This window comes from Macrosteles quadrilineatus, unplaced genomic scaffold (genome assembly GCF_028750875.1).
Source record: "Macrosteles quadrilineatus isolate MER2022 unplaced genomic scaffold, UCM_ALF_1.0 Scaffold_4__1_contigs__length_99947679, whole genome shotgun sequence".
Classification (NCBI taxonomy): domain Eukaryota; kingdom Metazoa; phylum Arthropoda; class Insecta; order Hemiptera; family Cicadellidae; genus Macrosteles; species Macrosteles quadrilineatus.
Window position 1 is genome coordinate 24,405,174 of NW_026542597.1, and position 24,085 is coordinate 24,429,258.

Below are 24,085 nucleotides of genomic sequence, written 5' to 3' on the forward strand. Positions count from 1 at the left end.
GTTTGAATTGACTAACCTTAATCTAAAGCTTGGTATTACGGTTAAACACAGCTTATTAGTTAGTGCTTAATCAAAGGCAGACTTAACTAAAATGTATTTGAAAATGTAAGTAGTTAGGGAAGTTAGGGTATTAAGCTTACCTGTAGCGTTTAAAATACATTTTAATTTTATATAAACTTTTTCTGTGCTAGGATAGTTGTATATATTTTATATTTAATATATTTGTTAAATATGATGTACTTATGCAACATTAAAAGATGTATTTGTACATATTAGTCGATATCCATTTAGTGGTTCAGCTAAGCAAATTTTTATTTAACTATTAACTATTAACTACTATACCTATTAACGATTGCTACCTTTTGGAATATAATTGTAAAAAAATACACATTTTAACCTGTTCTTCCATTAGGTGTGTGCAAAATCTCCGTTTGCTAAACGGAACAAATGTACATATTGTAAAAAAAAAATTCGCCACACATTACTGTTTTAATATACTTTCCACGGATGAAATTAGTCCGGAAAACAGCTGTTTACCGCCTGCTTAATCAAATGGGGTTTCATTACGTACTACTGCACTGTAATGTATTTTCCCGGTCACCACCTGATTATAATTGTCAATAAATCAACAAATAAATAAACATAATCCCTCTTAGGCGTTATAAGTAGTAACTGCTAAGTCCTTTAGTCGGTGGGAATCGAGGAAATATATAACAGATTTTTTTTTAGTTTAGAATAGCATGGTGAAAAATATCATACGGTGCCAAAATGTGGTTGCCGTACTCGTATGGTAATCCCGCACTCAACTTGGTCTCGTGCAGAAACAACCACACTTGTCCGGTAAACTATTTCCCGGACTAGTAACGTAATGTACTATTGTGTTGTAAAACCCAGCTTATTTAACCAGGTTTGCTAAATAGGTTTTTCCAAACGACCATAACCGCGTGAACGATTCTTGTTAATGATTATTGCAAAACGCTCAATTTCACAGTGTAATTTAAACAACTTGTTTAGACTACGAGAACTCATTGTTGTCGCCAATAAGTGTAAGTGAACGAGACTGAGACGTGAGGTTCAAACACGAACAAAGAATATACATGTCGCGATAAATTCTATGTACAGGCTGTGCTAACAAGTTTCTCACAATCTTTAGAAACTAATCAACTACTGATTTGTTTGTTGGCGACCTATACAACTTTATACACGAGCCTAAAATGAATGCACGTGGAACCCAAAGCGATATGGGCGTGTATTACAAGTAGTCATAAGTTGTAATTTTGTCTTTAATACAAAAATTTGATCACTTAATTGAACAAAATTTGAACTATTTAGCTTCATACTTTTTGTGAAAGAAGTAAAACAAGAGGAAAGTCTGGAAGGCCAACTGGTTATATTGCTCGTCTACAATTCGGAAGGTACAATGTATCGGTTTGATTTCAACCGATATTATTTCTGGGCCTTAATGCAATTTGTCATTATGTATTTAATTTATGATGCCACGTAGCCGAAACTATACACAACTTAACAAGCCCAGTCTTTGAGCTCTTTCCTTACACATAAACGTTAACAATGGCAGAGAAACGCAAATCCATATATAAATCCCAAAGTACCCATGGACTTTTGATAAAACTAATGGTCCACTCCCCCATAAACCATATACTTTAAATGTTCATCATGACGAGAAACCTTTCGCAAAACTATTCATTATTTTATAAATTGCCCTTTAAGGTCATAATTACTTTCTGAAGGAAACTTTCCATGTACCGAAAATTTAAAAAAAATACCTCATTCTTTTAATTTACTACCTTATTATAATCATATGTGATTTTTTTTTGTATTACTGTATTCTGTTTTGCTTATTTTAGCTTAACTTAACCAATCAATATTTTTAGTATGCTACTTGAAGTCAAACGGGGTGAAGCCCGTGGGTATCAGCTGGTAAATAGATACAATGAAATCAAAAAAATAACTGAGCGATCTATCGAATGTGTTCTAGGGGAATTTTCACGTTTTTTATTCCCTACATTGAATGAAACTGTTACCAATAATTATTTCAAAGTAAACTACTAGAAAATGAAATTTTCTTTTTACTGAGGCAAACATTGAGAGGAATATAAATTCCACACGATGTGAATACGTAGAAGAATCTAGAGAGCCAACAACTGTGTGACTAAGCGAACACAACCAATAAATATAATGACTAACTTTTGTTGCATTTCATAAAGGAACTCTCTTTCTCATAAAATCATTCTTGGTTTAGCAGTTTCGATATAATGAGAGTCTTAAATGAAAAAAACCTTCGTGTATATGCGATTTTTTAAAATTTTTAGGTAATTAAATAGTTCCCAGTAAAATATTTTAAATTTGTATGTATGAAAACATTTTGTACATATTTAATTCAGTTTTATTGCAAACATGTGCTCTTATAGTTAAAACCAGCTGTATATGTGCAGTATAAGTTCCTGTAAAAATCTATTATATAGAATATAATAAAACTATTTTTTACAGACCGAGACCACTCTGTATACTTTTCATTTTGACAATCAAAAGAACTTTCATATATTACAAAAATAATTTTAAGTAAAAAATTCAGATTATTGTAATTATGATATTCTCTAAAAACATGTCGGTTCAATAATTAATTATGGTGATTATCATTTCAAGACCACAATTTATACCATCCGTATTTAACTTTTGCATATGATATCGAAATTAACGATAACACATTATTAGTTACGAAACATGCCAGTTGTAATTGCCTGATAGAGTTACATTTTATGAAACTAATCATCATTGACACACTTTGGGTAGTAAAGAGAATTACAGATCAGTTCGATCTTCATTACATGCATTCGTTTACATTACCATTTCATATTACTGATTTTGACTCATAACTAGAGGATGACAAAACATGCATTTTGGTTGATAAAGTATAATGATGTTATGGCGTAAAACACTGCTGGATAATGCATCTAGGCATGCATTTTCATTTTCTAGTTTAATATTAATAAGTACTGTACATTGATGCATTGGACAATTTCCATGTCATGACATATCTCTTTACCGATACTGGTGTTATTTGTGATCAGTTCGGGATCACAGTTTTTAACCAATCCTGAAACATTTTGAATTAACAGACAATGTTAACTCAACTATTGAAATATCCTTTTTTTCTTTAAAATTTATGTTAATTTTGTTGTAAAGAGAAGAAAAAAAACATATGATGATTTGATTTATGTATGATTTATGGAAAATTGAGATAGGTTTAGTCAACATTAATCCATTTACAATATCTACAATAAATGGGTTAGTTACCTGTAACCGATGTTAGTCCAATTTGTTAACATACTTAACTGTTGTAAAGACGAATCGCCTCTTAAAACTCGGATTAACCCAGGTCAATCCGTAATCAGGTAATCAGCAACTTATTAAATATTGATTATCAACCCAGTAGAAAAAAAGGTATGAATTATTTCCTTATATAGACTTAAATTTGTACATGGATAGATTCTCTGGATTTAAGTACGTCCATTCCGGCATTTAGTTCGTAAATTTTGACAATTTGACAATCGGGAATGCAGAAGTTTGATACAGGAAAAATAAGATTAAAACACCCAAAGCTAATCTTAGTGATAAACCAAACCCAACCAAACGTTCAAATACACTTTACCATTTTCCAACCACATAACATATCCAACACGCGGTAGTCGGGGCTTTAAATTAGCCAACTCCCAAAGACTAACGGGTGCCCTGGGACGGAACGGCCGGAAAGGGCGGAGGCTGACGGGGGACGCTGACTGATACGGGGTGGGAAAACGACCATAGTAGAGATGTAACTCAGCAGGGGGCGCCACGAAACAACCGGAATGTGGTGAGGGTGAACTAATTAAATATTGTAGCCACAGCAAAAAGTTCCCGTTAAAGAATGCTGGGACACTGGAGGACGTTGTGATTGTGTTTTACCGGTCAAAGCACATTCCTTGAGGGTTTTTTTTCTAATCTAGTGAGGGAATTAAGTTGTGGTAAAAATACAGTAATCAAACAAATGCATGTACATGTCGGTGCTAGAAACTTAGCTGTAATTTTCTCATTGGAAATTTCACTCGTTGTCCACGTAAAACATCTGTTAAGCTTTTATGGGACCTAAAATTACCTCCTTTTTCAGGTTAAGCTTATATTAGATTAATGGGTCGCAAAGTTAATATGTCTAAAGTAAACAAAAGATTTAGAAATAATAAACTTGGAAATGTGAAAATATATTTAAAATTATTTACTAGGTATGTTTCCCTCTTCAAAATTAATAATTTCATTCTTACAAATTACAGGAATAAGGTGAAGTAAATCCATGTATACATTTGTATCAAGGAAAAGGTGGACGAATATCCATACATATTGAAATGCATACATCAAAGTTCTTAGAAGAATGTGTCTATATTTTAATCATAATACTCTCTATAGCTGAGACTCATATGACAGTATAATATTCTTAGACATTTAAATCAATACTTCAATGATTTTTTGTTGATATTTTTTAGAAACTAATTCCTTTTAATTTTGATCATCAGTAGAATTGTAGTTAAAAACACTGCTTTGCATGGAAGATAGAAATATCTGCATAGACTAAAGTATATAAAAGTTGTGTTATGAAACTTAATAAATATTAAAAATAACGTTTGAATGTGCATCTAGTAGTATTTTTAAAACGATGTTCGGCTGTTTCCATGAACTTATCGTAATTGTACAATTTATACTTCTTTTCTTCCTTTCCATACTTTTGACCAATGAACTACCACAAAGCTAAAGCTACTTTTCAGTAGGTAAATTTTATATAAATCGCCACCCGTAATTTGCTGATTAGATAAAGTTAGTATCATAAATCAAGTGGCAACCACCTGAATGGAGGTTCACATTCATTAGTCTTGTACAGCATTAATCTTGGCTACAAAGACTCGCGGCGTTGTATTGGCTGGGTCAGACGCTATTAGGTTACATTTAATGCAATAGTTTTCTTACCTGTCGAACAACAGATTTATGCTCACATTGTGCATTTATTTACGCCTATTTATCTATAGCTAGGTGTCTCCAACAAACGAGCTATAGCAGCAGTGTTAGAATGTATTGGTGTCGGGTTAATTAGTGTTGTAAGTGTTTTTGACATTGTGAAATTCTTTCTGTAGAACGGGATAGAATATTAGGGATAAGAGTAGTATTGACGGGGTTTAAATCTATAAGGTGTAGTTTGGATAAACCCTAGGCCAGCTACAGTGGCATGAAATATTAAATACTTTCAGTTCAAAAAGCATTGATGAAGGAGCGAAAAAACGGTAATCAGTATCAGGATAGGCGTACCTCCTAAGGTTGTAGGTTGTTTCCTGCTAAGATCACCCTTTCGAGTAAATCCTCCAAACTTTTTATTCATGTTTAAAATCTCACGATCACTTTCTAACAGAAAATGTGATACCTGTCATACAAGTACCAATCCATTTTCAACCGTTCCTTCGTAAAAGGGCAATAAACAATTATCAGTTCCAGTAAATCTTCCAAACCTTGTATTCATGATTAAATACTCAGGATGATTGCCTGATTGGAATTTTGATATTTGTCATAGAAGTCCATATTTCTTTTCAATCGATCTCTCGGAAAATACACTAACCATTTTGATCAATAGTACACCATATGTTCCTCCAGGAATACACATTGTGCTCCTATTATCACCCAAGAATCCACGGGATACTAAGCCATCCACCCTAATTTATGCCACGTTCTTTACTTTGTTCCTGGCTTGTCGAGCATGGAAAGAATTTTCCTCCCTACGATGGCGGGGAGATCTTGGTCGAAAAGTCATATTAAAACCATATTTTATGGCTCGACGCTTCCCCCACTTCCGGTAGAGCATGGGGTGGATATTGTTCACTTGGAAAAACACTTAATCGTGCAAGATCCCTTCTGGGGTGTTGTAGGGCTTCGTCCAGCTATAACTCTCGCTGTGGAAGGTGGCGAGCAAAACAGGTGTGATGAGATTGCTAGGGGTTGCTGACTTCTAGGGGTTGATCTTCCCAGCACACGCCCACTGGACCTAATGGACTTGGCAGTTTTCATGAGCTTTTAGAAACGATTTATCAGATGGGCGGGGTTCTGCTACCTTATTAGGTTAGTGATGTTTTGCTATCTACCAAGTCCAATAAACAAAACATAATTAATGATGAATAATATATAGTGATTGAGGGTTAAAGTGGTATACTAAAGAGTACCACTCCTTACCCTTAGTTAGCACTTTTGCGAGTATTATTAGAAAAAAGGTAATTGCTTCTTGTTTTTGAAGAGACATTTTTCCTTAGCAGTTCAGTAAACAAGAATACAGACACATAATACTGTATTATTGGGGATGGGTGTTATTGAAAATGCATTCCTAACTTACAACAAATTATATATTTAACAAATTAAGATAAAAAAATATTATGTTTAACATCTTTCACGGATTTTTAAAATGCAATATGTCTTGTGAAATATCAACCAATTTAGGCTACTGCTCTTATAAAAATATAAGTTTAACAAACAAGCAGAACCTCAGAATATCAAAGCACCTCTTTTCCTTGAAATGTTTTGATTTAAGGTCCGCTTTTGATTTTCCTCTTTTAACTCCCAGAATTTACTTAACCATAATCTTTTCACTCGTACCGTATAAAGCTACGACGGAGTATGAAGGGGTGACAGAGATGTGGCATAATCATAAAGAGCCTGGTTAAAACAGTTAGCACCACAGGAGAGGGTGTCTGTGTTATTACAGGGAGACGGATTTATGATGTTTACTTTCGCTTTGCGGCGTAAAGAAGGCGTGAATGTTAAGTCACTTGGAGCATAAATCTTCTGGAAATATTATTGTTTTAAAGTTCTCTTGAAAGTTTCCAGTCATGTGTTGCTGTGGTTTAGGTTCACATATGACTTATTTAAGCCAAAACTGAATTGGGAAGGATAATTTAGGGGTGTCAATTAAAACTTGAGGTGAAATTTATAAATGGTTAGATTTCAGATTTTATTGTTTTACTACCGGTAACTATTCCTGTGGCACTGAATAATTTTCAACCGTGTTGAAAATAGTTTTGTTTAATGGGAAATTATTGCATTCCAGATTTTCTAAACACATCTTTTTGACATCTCTCCGATTCATGCAATTTTACACTAAAATATTCTATAAAACATACATTTTTACTATAATAGAGGTTTGGAAGATATATATACAAATGTTCCTTTAATAAATGACTTGAACATACATTAAAAACTAGGCATATTACATTTTGAAGCATTTTTAAGCTCTAAGCGTAGAGTCTGCCTCGAAAAGGGATGTTTACGTTGTATCAAAAGACTGAAAATCTATTGTTTACTAGCATACCATATTTTGTGCAATTATCAAAATAGTACTAATTATCGTAATATTTCCCGTTTTCGAGAAGGGGGGGGGGGTAACCAAACACTATATTTTGAAAACTCATTTATGCTTACTCAAACAATAAATTAAAACCTAATTTAAAAAGTAAAATTTCCACAAAACCCACTAGCACCAAAGAGAATATGACAAAAGCACGTAAAAGTTGAACAATTGTTAATTACCAAACACTAATTTTACAAGTGACTTCCGTTCCCGTGACAATGTCTCGCCTAACGACAGGTCGTTTCACACATTAGTTCTTTCGTCTTTGACTTCCGATTCTCGTTATGACTAGCCAATTACAGAAACAGCCGGGTTCATACCTTGTAGCCAGAGTTGCTCCAAGGTGTCATTTTAATTGCCCAACTGTCGGCACCGGTGTCAACAAAGCGCTTCCCTGTGACTTTTCCCCCGTCAATCCCACGACGCGACGCTGGGAAAGTCTCAATGGCTAGATATCCCTGTAATTGGTGAAATACCACCGGGCATGTCTAGCTGGTAGTTAAGCAATGTAATGGCTCAAGAAAAACCAAAAGCGACTCATTGTTGCCAACTTTATACCGTTTCTTCAACTTCCGCCGGTCTTGCGTTGTGCGAAAGTGGGAAAGTATGCTCGGGTATTTACGTTCTTATGCGAGTTTCTTTTGAAAATTGTGTGACTTTTCAAGAGCTGTCTTTGGATGTATTTACTGTTTGAGGCAATTTATGTTTTTTTCTAGCAGTTGATATATCCTTTGGCTTTATGGGAGTGTTCCTGGTGTTCAGGTGCACTCCAATAATTCTAAGAGTATAAACCGTTTTCTTAAATTGGCATATAGCTAGATTTGTTCGCTTAACAAACGTTTAAGCCTATATTCGTACTACTTGATAGGAAACGTTTCCATTTGAAATTCCAGCGAATCGAGGGTTCACGATAGACCTACAGTAAGGGCCACGTAAGTTTGCAGTTGAGGGAGGAGCCTATTTACCATATGGTTTTGAATGAACCAATGAGAACCGTGCGGTGTTGCCATATCTAATAATACCAGCTGATTTGAAAATATTGCTTAGTATTGATTAGTGTTGTTAACGGGCGATTTGGCAACGTCGCACTAGCCTTGTCTTGTGATTGGCTGCCACCAACTGCAAACTTACGTTGTCCAGTAAGAACCAATGTACCTTCACCGAGTTGTCCGGCGTGGACGCCGCATGGTGCTGTTGTCCGGCTGAAGGTGAATCCGGCGGCGCGCGCCGGACATAGTGTGAAAGGACTCATATACTCCCATAGCCCTACGCCGGATCCGGCGGACGCCGCACGGTGCTTGCCGCGTCGTGTGAAAGAGGCGTAAGCTATTCATTATAAACATCATGCGATATTTTGAGTTGTTCGATTGGCTCAGAAATCTATGGTCGGCTTGTGCAGTTATGTAGGAAACTACAATTGTTTAAAGAACTAAGAGTTTCCAGATGCATTAAAGAAACACCAGAATTTGCTAAATCTCTTCATGGTCAAGAGCCTGGAACCAATAACTGTTATAGACGAGAGAGCCAAATCGTCAGTACTACAATATTTTCTTAAGTAAACAGCGTACCAGGCAAGAAATAGTAAATATATCGAGAAAACACACGTAGCTGTTACGGAGGTTTTAACTGAATTAATTTTTCAGCATGATTCAGAGCACGTGGATTGTTATTGTCATTATTTTTTCTTCGGTGGATTCAAATTGTACTAGCACGTACTTGTCCTTTTAAACTAACCAAGTAAGTGACATGAGTACATTTCAAATTCCCTGAAGTGGGAATAAGAACCCGTGAACAATAAAATGATGTTTTCACACCATTAAATAGCTCAAGATATGTCAACTAAACTACAGTATATACATGATTCATTAAAAGTGTGACAAATAAAATAATAGAACAAATGGAAAGATAAGTCATTGTTTGTTTCGGCATTCAAATAAACAAATAAACGCCAAATAATATAAATACATTGCTTGGAAAATTTGCAATCAGTGTTTTTTTTTTTTTTTTTTGTGACTAACATTTATCAAGTATAAACTAAACAACTTTTGGTTATTCATTGTAGATAATGATTTGGAACATCAAATACTTATACTCTTCTGATTTTTACAGCCACGTTTGTGGGTTTTATACTTTTACATTTTGATAGGTATGCATGACAGTAAATTAAACACTTTACCCTGTAAAAAGAAGTAGTTGCGCCCCTGATTACTTTACCAGGGGTAAAAGTTATCGGCCTAGAGTAGTTCCTCGGGGAACAGTTTCTAACAACTTTTAGTTCCGGCCAATGCATCATGGGAGCTCCTCCAGTATCCGGGAAACACCTCGACCGTGTTATTTGTTCTGCACTTGTTGAAATTTATGTCAAGAAACAAACGAGATTTGTAAGAGAACTTGTTAGAGAAAAACCAGCTCAAACGTTTAAATGTTTCTCTAAACTCCGAAAAATAATACTTAAACTTTAAAAATATACATCAGCCTTAATGAATAAGTTTGACAGTAAATATTATGTCCAGTATAAAGTACTCCTGCTGAATACTTGTACAATCTCTTCATATTATGTACGCTCCAGATGTTTTGTGGACATTCTGCAATTCAACAGCTTATTTACAAAAAAAAAAAAAAAATAGTTAACTTTGAACATTCAATAGTCTTTCTTCTTAGATTATAAACATACTGGTAGAGATGAAAAGCTTTGTTATGACAAAAATATATATTTTATATTTTTTTACTGTTTAACATCAGTATAAAATATTATAAATTCCTATACATTATTACCATAGCGTGCAGGACGAGTTTGATGTTTCATGAGAGTAGCCTACCTGTATTAAATCAGGAGGAGGGGAAGTAGTATCTGTATAAATTTCAGCCAGTACAAACTTATTATTAACAAACATTGTTAACAAACAAAATATCTATTTATGAGACTATTTTTTTAAGCAAAGAAGCTACTTTTTATAAACTGATGAAATTGTGTATAGATAAAATGATTAACTGAATAAAGTATGTGAATCAATAATTGAATCAATAAATCGTCTTTATACCATTTCTTTACTTGAATGTAGTAATATATTTTTTTTTCAAGGGAGAGGAGGGAAAATGCTTTCAGGCACACAGGTAGCCAGCCTGTAGTGTGAGACTCCTGAATCTATCACAGACTACTCACTAAAAAACCCCCTCTGTGAATGTAATAATATAATATCTTACAGATTGCATAAGAAGGTTTGTCATAAAATAACATACACATTAAAGCAACCTGTTCACTATATCTTGAAAGCACAAGGCTAGACTACAAATTTATTCAGCAAGGGCTGCTCAATGAGTTTTATGTTTTTTACTACCGAGCATATTGCAAAATAAAACGCACAACAAACGATATATTGAATATGTGCCCCAGCTGGGACTTATATACAATAAATCTATAGGGTATGTTTATTAAATGCCACATTTCTGCCCTAGTCTCCCCCTCTCGTCTGTAGTTATAAGTTTTTGCTCACTTGGAAAAACACTTAATCGGGAAAGTCCTCCCCTTTTCCGCTGGGTTGCACCGTCTATGCTTACTCGTAAATCAAGACTTCTCCTTGCGAACTACTGGAATTTCCTTCTTCAAGTATTTACAATCAACAACATTTTATGACAATTTCAGTAATCCTTTTGCTATCTAAGATTTGTACCTACCTATTTTAAATGTCGCTTGAGATAAATGGATATCTACAACTATACGTGCAATTTAATACATGTGAAAGGCATTCACACGATAATTAAATAACGTAAGTAGCTTAACGAAATAAATATGTTTACGTGTTAATAGTACCTGTTATTTATTAACTATATTGTTTTAAACATAAATTTATATTGTGGGGGAGAGAGCTGATCCTGGGTTCAGATTATACTAATTACCATTGGATTTTATCAATGTCTAAGTGATAATGCCGTAACCCTTAGGCCTAGCCTAAAGTAAAGAGAAATACAATCCTGCGATAGAGCCTAATGTCCTACGGCAAAAATCAACTTATTATGAAATTCAATTATTACTGTTTTTAATTATTATTCTATTAAATGTTTAGACTATGTGATTGTGGTACAACAATTTACGCTTAGCTGAAATTCTTAAAAAAAATTTTTGAACAAAGGCCTGGCTTCCTGGGATTTGAAGGAAAAGAAAAACATAATACATATTTAGTAGTTTGCACTCATGACAGATAGTTTATAACACAAGTTTGTTTTTATTTTATTTTTATTTAAAGAGTCACTTAGGAAAGTCCAGTTACTACAGTTTCCAGTAGTAAAGTAATAGATTACTTGGAATTTTTTTTTTAATTTTGTTGTCTTCCATACGTGTTCTCAAAGTAATACAAAACTATTTCCGATATTGAATTTCAGAAATAATATTACATAACACTAATTATTTTCTTTGAATTATATACAACATTATTTATTTCATAAATAAAATGTACTTAAATAGGTTTTCCTTTGGATATAGATAAACAAAATACTCTAGAGAGTATGCCTGTTTCACGATTGGTAAGTAAATTTTGTTTTCACATTGAATATGATGCCAAACACTATCATGCTTTTTAACTGTTCCCAAAGGAAATAGCGTTCCGTAAAAAACACAAGCAGTCTTGAAACTTTAAATTGCTTTGAAGAATGATTCATGAAAGTTATATAGAGATAGTTGGATAATATGTTTTCACAATCGTGTTATTTCTTTCAAAGTTTTTTCCCTGTTAAAATCTACCCTCCATTTAGTTTATTCCACGGAATACATTTTTTTACACCCACTCAATTTAAAAATGTTTTGTATAAAATCGTAATATTATAATCATATTATTATATCTTAAAGTATTATAGATATCATTACTACTAAGGTTAGTGGCCATAGATTTGAGCGCTAGCTCAAAAGTGGGTATTTAACTTTCTATTTCTATGGTACCAAATTGAAAATATATATGTTTTAAACAAGTCATGTTATATTATTCATGATTTTTACAAATAAGTTAATATTTTTTGTAGGAAGATTCTATACTTTGTTTTCACCCTAATAAGTTGCTACAACGCACAGCTATACAACATCCCTTCTAAACAGAAAACTCCCATAAACGAAATGAAACAAAAACACACCCCGAACAATTTCCTAATATTCCACCAAGGAGATATTCAAGAGGTCCATTCCAGATTTATATTCAACTGCCTCCAATTCCCGCCTCTTTATGCGCCACGCCCAAAGTAAACAGTATAAATTTTTCGTTGACGCCTTATTATACAAGGAGCCGAGCCTGAGGATAAGATGACAGCTATATTTGACAGCTTTACGGGCTCCGCAAAAGGTCTCTTTTATCCGCGTAAACAAATAATCTAAAACAACTCAGGAAGCTGTGGGTTTTATGACTAAACGTTACGAGAGAGTTATGCTTTTGTATTGAGCTAATTTTAAATATGGTTGTATGCTATTTTAAGAAAATCTAAAAAGAAAAGTTATGTGTTTATTCTCACTAAACACAACTAAGGTGTGACGTATTTGTCATAGTTTGTTAAACATTGTAATCGTAGAGGGAAATAAGTATGATTTTATCAAGAAAACAGAACAGGAAGAGTTCGACTTTTAAAGTTGTTCGTCTCAAGTTGCTAGTCATTTTGGGTTAACAACAATAATTTTATGATGGTAACAAACATCTTAATAGAAGTTCGTTGGTTTAGTTACTGAGATGTTATTATTAAAATGTATTATATACTTATTATAGTATTAACTCGTGAATTATCACTGTTACAGAGCAAAAACATGGTTTTGGCTAACACAAAACTGGATATACAGGGTTATTGGTAGTCAGTGTGACAACATTTTCTTTGTGTAAGTACCAACTAAATGAAGTGTGATGATGCATATAAGAGGTCCCAAGTCTAAAAATTCGCTTCAAAAAGAATTATTTTAAGTTTTAAAAATAACAATTTTTTTAAACTTAATACAGCAATTTCTCAATTGCCTGTAAATTTGATTTGAGTAAACATTTTCAGTAGTAGAAGACATTTCAAAATTTTTTGTGCTTGCTTTTGAGCCTATTTTAATTTATAAAGAGATTCTGCACTAAAGGTTTCAACATTATGCGTAGATTTTCCCAGCGATGCCCTACTAGCTGAGAAAAAAAGTTTTAAAGAAACATGGTAGCCTATTAATAAATAGTACACATAATAGTTGGCTAGTTGCAGAATTATATCTACATCAGCTCCATTCACAAGCTGCTACGTGAGAGTGGGGAGACTATTACTTCATTAAGCCATCCCAGCCCAGACCTGTTCTCTTCCCAGTGTTTTTGGGCTCGGGTTGTTCCAACAGATTTATTTAGACGCTCGTCACATCATTATCGCCAACTACTGGTTATAATGAACCAAGGCCGTCAGTTTTTGCCAGTTTATTACCTAGAAATGTTGGTCAACATTGGGTGGCCCGTACCACCTTGAGTTATGATTAGCGCTTTTTTGGAAACAATATATCCCATAATTTCCGACCGGTTCCTGTGTTAATGTAAATACGGGTTGCTTGAGGGCTGGGAAAGTTTGTGTTGCCTTGATGTATTGTTTTTTAGACCAATCATGTTTGGAGGTTATTACATTGTTATTTATTAATCCTTCACCAATCACTATGTGTATAACCTTTCAGCTGCTGTACGTACAGTTTTCCTCAAGTTATGTTTTTGTAAACACTAAACGATGGGTCGTTTGATTCTTGATCAGCATTGTACGTGTTATTAAATTTACGAATAGTAAATAAAAGAGGACTAAACGTAATAACTTTAAACGTAATATTTACGCTTATACTGTTACTCACAAGACGGTAAATATACAAAACAGGTGGTATGTGGTGATCGATTTCGATTGGACACTCCAATCGTCATCAGACCGAATAGGTGAATGACATTTATTTAGAAATATATTCATTGTGAATTGATTATGTGCATGTATCGTATGATTTAGGCTGAAACTAAGCCGGTTAGCCTGGTATTAAAAGATTTTACTTTGCTGAGACATCTCATCCCAACAATCCAATTAAAACAGCACACGTTTTTTGTTTGAGTTTTCCAAATAACAATTTTATAACATTTTAAAACTCTATGGCACAAATATCTTCACAACAGACACTTAAATTCATATACGATTGGCAACTGGTACCATATGATAAAATAACAATGACCACTTATAAACATATTACAATACAGTACTTATAAAATCAATATACCAATAAGCACTATTTTAAACCTCATAAATAACATAGGACGTGTTGATGTACACGAGAGGACCAAAAGCTATTCGGCGTCCCTCGTTGTTCGAATGATCGAACTCGCTATGTCTGATCGGTCACAAAAAGCGGCCCAAACCCTGTCTCCACTATCAGACACATCTCCGCCCCTGAGACTAATTATCAGAGAGTTCTAATAGAAACGATTTTTCATGTTCGGATCGGAAGGAACAGAGAGTCGTCGGTGGAATGCGACTTACCTTGTAAGGTCGAGGCTTGGACTGGTTTAGAAATCACATAAAGCTTTTTGTGTTTGGTATTCCTCGAGATAAACAAATTAGAGGCATTTGATTGAAGCATGGTTAGAACGGCTGTGTAGTTAGAACGATTGTGAGAAAGTCTGGATGGGTTTAAATGGTTTGATGGTTTCATTTTGACTATGCAACGTATCAAATGTAAGGTTAGGCAGATATGAAAACAGAGAGTTTTCGTTAAATGGAATACTAGTTAATAATCCAACATTTATGTTAATTCATATTCATAAATTCCGAATAGACAGTGATTCTTATTGCATCTGAAAAGAAAACGAGATGTAAGAACTCTTAACGAATTTATTAAAATTAGTACTGAGTTTAAATATTCTAATGAATCTAAAACACAGGAATGGGTAACACAACGGAAACTGTAACACTTTCCAAAATACGCAAATGGATTGGTTACGAAACAAATTTAACAGAAGTTAATCCAAAGCATGTATTTGAGTATTTGTTTTCGTTTTTTCACCCACGTTGGTTTTCCACTGCACTTAAAACGTGCCTTATTGTATCAATAAATATTTCCATAGCTCTTGATTTTTAAATTCAAGTCCTCTTTATCCTCTATGTTGACATCATTCAAGTGCCAGAAAATGGTCCAATATCTGCTTCAAAATTCTTATGTTGATGTATTACAGTCTCAAAAAGTTTGTGTTTATAAATCATTTAAATTTTCTTTTACATGGAATAATAACTTATGTCGTAGGGTTTTTGTATTAAATCTCGATTATTCCAGACCCTATGTATAGAAAGAAATATTATCTAAATTTAAGGTCTACACAACCTGGAAAAGCACATGCATCGATTCAAACTGTCCGTCTCATCATTAAATGGGAGCCTGAAGTAGGCCGGCGGAGGCGAGGGTTCTAATTGTCCATTATCAATGCCACAGCGATCAGTGATAATGACCCACACTCTGCTACATTTCTACTTCCTACGTGTCCTACAGATGCTGAGATTACACTCTGACACATAGAAGTGCATTTGCTGACTGGTTAACCTACTTAGAGAGTTTACTAGAGGAAATCCCTGTAGACCTCGCGAAGTGGGGGTTTAACTTAACTTGGAATGAAGCCAAAGAGGGAGAACACTAATCTCGGAGTTCGTTTTTATTTTATACGATTTCTAATATAAATACATTCATTGTGATTACTACAAGTGGAATGCCATAATTTGTTGAACACTTACGTTCATTTGTGTCAAATAAAATAGTGTTTCTATCTTTTTGTAGAATTTTAGCGTTTCTTCTGTTGTAATTTAGAAATTGTAAAGTTATATTTTTCTCTGAATTATTTTTAAATGATTAAAACGATCTAGACATAAGTTAGAGGGGATTCCCAACTTTGGACGTTTTGTTTGATAAAGAAGATCATGAGGATTTAAGTTGTTTTCATTTATGTCCGTGTATTTATGTGTTCAATGTTTGTACAAATTCTACCAAATCGACAATATCTCAAGTAAGCCTATGAGACAAAGGACTGACGATAATGTCTCGACGTAGAAACCTAGGTATCCACTTTAAAATAAATTGGATCGTAAGTTAAGGCTTAGATTTAACTATGTTCAATAACGATCTAGAGGCTATATTTAAAAATATTTTATATTAAATATTTGTATTTACTTATAACTGTAAACCTATAGACTATGGACGTAAAAGAGCATTCAAAATCATCTTGAGAGTAGATTGTTATCACGAATTGCCCACTTCTACAATGGGCAGGCCTATATGTGCCGACAAAGAGGGGGCCAAGATCTAGATCGTTCAAACTTGTGATTCAAAGGTTCTAATTAGACCCTGAGAGGCTAATCAAGGACAAGACATCACGTCAAGACTTCCAAAGTGTCACGTGACAACTTGACACGGTCCTAACCCTTCTCACTTCCCCCTCTCTCTCATCTCTCCTCCCTCCTCTCTCACAGTTCTGTGACAAATTGATACCATCGGTGAACAGAAGTTTGTAACTTCATTAGTGTTTTTTCACTATGCGTTTATTTTGGTCTTTTGATGAACATGTTACTCCCCCTCATGGTCTTATGACAAACAAATAACATGGATGTGAAGTCCGTTTTGAGCGGGAGTTTGTTACTTCAAGAGTTTTCACACAATTTGCTTGTTTAGTGTTTTGATGAACTGGTAACCCACCCTTATGGCTCTGCGACAAATTTTTACTAATGGTGATCTCAGTTTTTAACTGGGGGTCGTCTCTTCATTTCGGGTTTTTCAAAATCATTAAGTACGAATTTGGAGGATTGCTTTACCACCACAAATGGGGATACTTATTTATTTGCTAATAACAATGCATTTTAAAGTAAAGAGTCTTGCTACTAAAACTAAAATTAATCACTTCCAGTTACAATAAATATTTGTTTCAAAATCATTCAATTTTTACTTTTCCATTTATTCCATTTCACTGAGGTTTTTGAACTGCAAAGTCGAAGGGATCAGTTTCATGTCTGTTGTGGAATCACAAAGTGCTAACATATTTTCCATTTATAAATATCCCGATGTCAGTTCGTAGCGTGACTGGATGATTCGTGCCTAGTGATCCTGGTGCCAATTCTCTCGGACATGAGCCGCCCATCAAATTCAATGTAAACTTTTCTTGACATGCATACTTTTTTTTAGCAAAACGATAGTTTGCATGCACCAATATTACAGGAGGACTAGTAGTATTTTTCAGCTGTCAGAAGATTCTAAACTATTATTTGGCGAAATTATATTCGGGCTTATAATGCTTTTCTCAGACTACTACTGCATGTGTGATAAAAAATTACACAATTAAATAAAGTGTTGGACAGGGTGAATTTGACTTAAACTCTTCCAACTCTGCACCTTGGGCCGAGTTATAGTATGGACTGATTTTATGATTTAGTCGTAATTTGATAAAATATAATCAATTGTGGTTTTAAATTCCACAAAACGTTGAGAATTAATTTGAAGGCCATGAAAAACACCCCCTTATAAGACGCATTATAATGTCTCTAGTATATTAGTACAAACATAAGGTTTTGTGGACAATTTCAGGTGTAGTGGTGTCTTAAAGAATCATTTTCCATTATCAGCCAGGTGCCTAATGCCCACTTTGGTTGTTCATTTGGTGTGTCCGTTATTTTTACCACAAATATGTTTCTCTTATCATACATTATCTTCACACTTGATGATATTTTTAATTAGTTTATACCATAAATATTTATATTTCACCTAAATAATCTTTTTACCCTAGTATAGGTAGCATATATTTAATTTTTATTGTTTTGGAACATAAAATTTTAAAAGCATATTGCTCTTACAATTTACCTCACGCTGACAATTCTTTCTTATATTCAGGTTCCTATACTTATTTGCCTTATATTCCTATACCTTATGGAGGTACATAAAATAATTATAACCGTACCCGTTATGTTTGTTCCATTTGGTTGTAGTCTGGTTAGGTGCAAAAGAAGAATAATGACCGGAGGTGTTCAAGCATCGCCCCCGCGGTGGACAACACTGCCCAGCGCGATAGACGGGTTTTAAATTTGTCAGTTTTATTTGTTTGGTGGACGTTTGTCGCTGCGAAATTTAATATTAAGACAGGCCATCGCTCAGGTTCGGCCTGGAATTATTTATGCGTCGAAGGAGCAGTTTATCTTGTGAATATTGAGACAGCAACACCAAGGTGCCTAGTTGCATATTAAACTAAGTATAAATACAGGAGTGAAGAGGATTACATGCTTAGCTTTGTCACTGACTAAGATCATCTGCTGCCATGAGCATTTATTAACGCCTATCGAGAACAGGTTGGCCCAATGTCTAACCATCTGAAATCTTCTGACTTTATTTAGGATCGAACCGGTGACCTTTTAAATGTTATGAGAGATATAACCATTCTGCTATCTTCATCACCTTTTCACTTTCTCTGCACCCTTACGTCTAATTCTAAAGAAAGGAAGAACGAGGGTCTTACTCTCACTCCTAACTCTCTTTCCTTGCTACTCAATTTCGTCTACCACCTCTCATTTCTCACTCTCTTCTCACTTCTCACCTTGTATTTATCAATATACCCTCCTCCCACTTCACATTTTCCTCCTCTGCTCAAGCCACTGTCACTTCCCTACTGTCCCCTGTCCAGCCCGCGATCACAGGCGTATTCAAATGGTCGACTCCATTACCGACTTGGCCGCAGTCGCTGTCAGCCCGCATGCCGTTCTCTGTTGTAATTTGATAATTTGACAACCACTTTGGCCGCCACAGAGCGCCGAATCGTTGCCAATTAACGGCCTGTACGGATGTCCACTCACTCGTTAAGCCAATTCCCGGAATGGTGGTTTCATCAGCTTTGTCTCCCGGACCGTTATGACGCCACTTTATGACTACTTAAGTTTACAGTAGTCATGTGGGACCGTCTCACGCCGGGAGGTTGACAATGTTGTAATTGTATGTGGGATGTGGGGTTTGTGGTTCCTTTGTATCGAAAACTGGAAAAAAATAGGTCTGTTTGGTAAACAACGTGGGCTTTCATAAAGTTCAGTTTTTTACATTATACAGTGTTTGTGTAAATGTAAAAAAAAACTGTTACTGACGACCTTTATATGAAGTAATATCATCCTTGTACACACCTGATGATGACCTCCTAGCAGGTCGAAACTAGTTGTGAAGACAACAATTGAATTGCTAGAATGGATTGGTAGGACCCATAAAAAACAGGTAATGAAAAAGTGTGTCAGCACGCTGTTACACATTTTGCATGGATTTTTTAAAGGTAAATTTGCATTGTAAGCTGATATTATATCTTGAGGTAAGTTTAAGTTTTTATAGTTTCTAGATGTGAAGACTTAAATATTCGTTCACTTAATTCCATAAAACTTAATTATTAAGGAAAGTACAAGGTTTGCTGTTTACCGTCCGTGATATTTCTTAAAATCTATAGTATAGATAGACGAACAGATTTTTTTTAGAACTGGACAAATTGTCTAATAAAAAATATAAGAAACCCATCATAAACCAAAACGTTGTATTAATTGTATGTGTAGGAGTTTAAATGTATTTTACCTTACTTGCTACACGTCATATATGCCACCTTTGACCCCTAAAAAATCATCCCACAAGACGACGTATACCAAACTTAATAATTTCCCCAACTATTAACCAGGAATGCTAAACTTTATGTGCAAAATTAAAGCTCTATAAATCTTAAAATCCCTTACATCAGCATATCAACTTACCTAACTGCACTTAATTCAGCGCGAGGCAGTTAGCCGTAAATCTCCCGGAACATTTATGGCTACAAGATCTTAACAACGCTCTAGACTAGTTATTAGTGCCGAATCCCCTTGCAAATGGTCGTCTGAGGGTTTACGGTCGTAAGTGTCAACTCGTGGTCGTCATTGACGCGGATGAACATTTCATTACGGTCACTTCGACGCCGCTCCGTGCAGCAGTGCATCGTGATAAATAATGATTTAAGCTTTTTCCATTCAAACATTAATTAGGTTTCGATATATCTCATCATTAAGAATGTAAAAAAAAATTCAATGAAAAGGGTGGATACTTTTGAATGTATGTTTAACCCCAAATAGTCGTCAACTTAGACGAATGGTGATCTAAAGAAAATAAGTTATTCCTTATGGTATAAGTCATAATATAGACAAGGCGTTATGGACTGTAGTGATAATATGCAAGTTGATGTTTTCTCTCCAACGATGTCTGGTTATGAGGTTAAAGACGCTACTGCTTCTTTGTGCTACCGTGTACACTGCCCCTTAACGCTGTTTAAGCTCTTCAATCCTCGATGCTTTATTGTACTAGTTTAGAGTTTAGGAGTATGGGTGCGAAAGATAAATAGACATACTTTTCTGACGGAGGGTAGAAAAACTTTTCAAAATCGTGGACTGTAGAACTATTTTGACATATCATAACGCACCTTAAAAAAGTGCACATAACAGGAATGAGCTCTTCGTTTAATGGTGGAAAAAATCCAGAGGCCCGTTTCACATACTGTGCGAAAAATGTAGTATTACTGTGACAGGTATGGTTATGTTTCAAAAGAATATGGCTACTTTTTTAAAACCACCCACACAAGAAATATATTCTTCAGACAGCCACCGAACATAATTTGTGAACCTTCAATACACACTTGTAAAAATTCATAAATAGCTTAAATAAACCAATAATAATGTATCTTCTTTACAAAGCTGAATCCTTAGCGCTTTATTAACCTACTAAAATTCACAGTGCAATCATTGACTAGGCCTACATAAGTTTCAGTCTGACACTCACGCCACAACCTAACAAAAAATAACTTCTGATAACTTCTTTCAAAAAAATAAGTCTGATTGTAGTTGTTTAATTTTACCCTTTGAGGGGAAAATCAATAAAGAATTATGATGATGATTAAATCTAATTGATAAAAATTACTTCACCTCAGCAAATACATTATTAGTTTGACGAATTCTCCCTTAAAACAAAACAACCACTTTGAACCATGGTGAGAGAGTAGTAACGCGTAACCCATTAAACTGACCAAAAAGAAATCAATCCCAGAGCGCTTCCCTGCGGTAGACCGCAGAGCGTGTACTACGCACGGCGCACCGAGTACTACGCATAAGGCACGACTGCGCCTGCGCGGTGCACCGAAGATGCGCGGGGGCGTGGCCCAATCTCCCGGGGGCTGCCGAGGTGTCTATGCTGCCATAATAACAGCTATCCACTCCAGGCGAAATAATTTACCACCGCACACGCGCCGTGCCGGCCTACTAATCTTTGGGAACCACTCGCAAACCAATTCCCGCTCATCGACGGCGTTTTTCAATCACCGCTTCTCGATTCCCAGGCCTTGTGTGGGTCAGGATTCGATCGTGTAGCGTAAACGTGAATAATCAGTGTTGAGATTATTTTGGGATTCAAATATTTGGAAATTTCTGATAATTTCTGAGCTCTACAGTGCGTAATTACCTACTCTGCTGCGTATTAGGTTTTTTGGAAGTAAAAAGACTCCGCGTTTTTACTGAAATTTTTGAAATTAGTCGTGTTGTTTAGGAACATCAACCGCATTCCTCTCAATGTCATTTCAATATGAATAGTTGACGTTTTATACGCAATGAAGGTTTATTTGTTATTTACTTAAGGGCATTTCGTCTTCTCAATGGTAATTTCATGCCTTACCGGTTTTACATGATTTCTTTGCCACTGTCAAGGAGTTGTCTTTTTGCAAATTGATTGCGATTGTTTTACTCTAACATATTTTTAAACAATCGACCAGTAAACACAATTAAAACCACTTTGCATTTATTTGTAATTAATCAACAATAAAACAACATTGTTATAACTAAAAGTTAAACTATATTACGCCGAACCAGATAATTATAAAATGCAAAAAGTTTAGATTCTCTGAAGATTTTTATATGTGCTTTTAGATTACTACAACGTACTACGCACAGCAATTTATAGAAGATTTTCAGCTAATTTTAGATATTCGTGTCGTTAAACTATTTTCAAGATGCAATTTCGATATAAAGGTCAACCGTCTCATTTGAAGTGAACCAGGCCGGTTACAGTGGGAAGAAAGAAACTCTGATAGTTGGCAATCAGCGGTGCGGCGGTGACGCAGTACATCAACCTGCCCAGCTGCAGTACAATTACACACTTGTAACTCACAGTAAACAAAAACCATCCATAGTGCGCAATTAACCCAGCACTCATCCAGTTATTATATTCCCTGCCTGCGATTGTTGCAAGGGCAGAGTGATTACTTAATTCCGTGGTGTTTACAAGTAATCAATTCCCGCTGGACAAACCGCGGCACACCGCATAATTCGTGACGTAATCTACCGTCGGCGGACCGATTAATTCCGCCTTATGGGTACGAGCAATTAATAAAACACTTCGTTAAATCGAGCGGAAGACAAGATGTTCGAGAATGACAAAAAGACGAGCGGCAAATGAGCAGAGGTCGTTCAAACGACTCACCGCCGTTCTGTTCCTACGGTTCGATAAATTATACACTTTTATCGGAATGGAATCCGTGCGCAGTTCGCTATGCGGATTCCAACGCCGCTTTCGCTCTATTTGCGCCTAATCCTCGGTCGAACAACACTTAGGCGCATAGTTCTGGCGGGTACACGCTGTCAGCCACGGTCGTGTCCTGTACCTAGCTGCCTCTTTGTCTTATACCTTCACTGTGGCATTTGGCTAGCATGTATCGCCTGAACGTGCCAGAGGAGATATTTAATGTAGTTTGCTCCAATAGGCGGTCTTTTATTTTCTGCTGGATAGGATTGTGGTAAAATACTGTCTTGGAGGTGGTATGGCAGACACTTGGTAGAAACTGTTGGTGTGGAAATAGTAATCTGGTACAACGATCATTGCATGCACATATTAATGGATTTTAGATTTCAGACGCGTATAAACATTTTAGTCAAATATACTTCAAGAATACTTCGGATTAGATATCATATAGGTGAAATCTTTTAAGTCAAATATTTTAATGTGAAATTGTATATTTGGCAAGGGAAATGCAATGCTGAATTTACAAGCTTTGTTCACTCTTATTATTGATAATAACAACAACCAAAGCAAGTAGAGAGACTTGTTTTAAACACAAAACGTATGGTGTGTAAGGATATCTGTGTTTTACATTTGAGCTTTTAGGTACTTTTGTCCCTACAAGCTACTAATTCCCTTATATTTCCTTCAAACCTTGTTAGATTTGACTCTAAAATAATTTTATATCGAAATTTCATTAATATTCTAACTTGTTTTACTTCCAAACTCAGAATGAACTACATCAGTTTGAAATTTAAAAATGTGGACTAATCAAAATACATATTACAATGTTTTTCCCATTTCCAAAAGCTGGAGAATCGGTTAAAAATATTAATTTATGGAAAAAATATTTAAAACAAATAATACAACACACTTAAGTTAATATTTTGTATACTTAAGATATAGTTATTGGAATGGAATCCATGTACAGTTCGTACGTCTAGTGAGTGATTGTTGTAATGTTGTTAAAAAAAAAAAATAAATGAAACCACAAAAAGCTATTCAGAACATAAAAATCCTAGGCTCAGAATCATAAACTTAAAACTAAATCTGCCATTAATAATGGATTGAGCCAAATGTGGAAAAGC